Below are 893 nucleotides of genomic sequence, written 5' to 3'. Positions count from 1 at the left end.
GCGTGCGAGTGAGGGCAACGCCTGCGAGAGGTGCTCCAACGGCCTGAACACCGGCAGAGCCGGCCCGCCGTGGAGGCTCTCCGACGCACCCGAGGACGCCTCAGCGGGCGCTGCCTGTGGGTCTGGATCAGTCAAATCGTGGAGCGGGAGGTGCCACGGGCCACCCGGCTCCAGACAACGATTCCCTTGAGGAAGGTAACGGGACCGGGGGATGGCCACAGCAGGCTCAACTCCCCCAGCTCCTCCAGCGTTCGAGTGCCGGCAACCGCCACCGGCTGCCGGTCTTTGCCCGCCCCACAGGCAACCGCTTGCCGTCGGGGAAAAAAAAGGCACCTGGACCCATGCCGCGCACGGGTGTTCGGGGCCTGGGGGAATGCCACAGAAGCGAGACAACCCCAGCCGCCTGCGTTCGACTTGCCAGCCACCAGGTACAGCCGCACTTTTCTTCCCGCTTCGCGGGCTCCAGCTTAAGGCCGGAGAAAACGCGATGAGGTGCCGCCACCTCTAACCCGGTACAGCGCTGCAGACCTTTCCACCGAGCCCTCCTGCAACCAGGCAAGCCGGGGCAGGCCGGACACCACAGGCCGCCCACGCGTGGCTCATGCCGGCAGAAACAGGACGAGGCGCTGCGGCCTCTCACCTGTGCCATCATCGGGCCCTCGGGGGCTGGGGGAAGCTGCGGCACGCACGAGAACCCCCAGCCGTCTGCATCCGGCTGCCAGCCACCGGGACCGGCTGCCGCTTGCACTCTGCCCAATTCGTGCATGGGCTCCAGCTTAAGGCCGGAGAAAACGCGATGAGGTGCCGCCACCTCTAACCCGGTACAGCGCTGCAGACCTTTCCACCGAGCCCTCCTGCAACCAGGCAAGCCGGGGCAGGCCGGACACCACAGG

Source organism: Buteo buteo, unplaced genomic scaffold (assembly GCF_964188355.1).
Source record: "Buteo buteo unplaced genomic scaffold, bButBut1.hap1.1 HAP1_SCAFFOLD_37, whole genome shotgun sequence".
Classification (NCBI taxonomy): Eukaryota; Metazoa; Chordata; class Aves; order Accipitriformes; family Accipitridae; genus Buteo; species Buteo buteo.
This window is presented reverse-complemented; position numbering follows the sequence as displayed.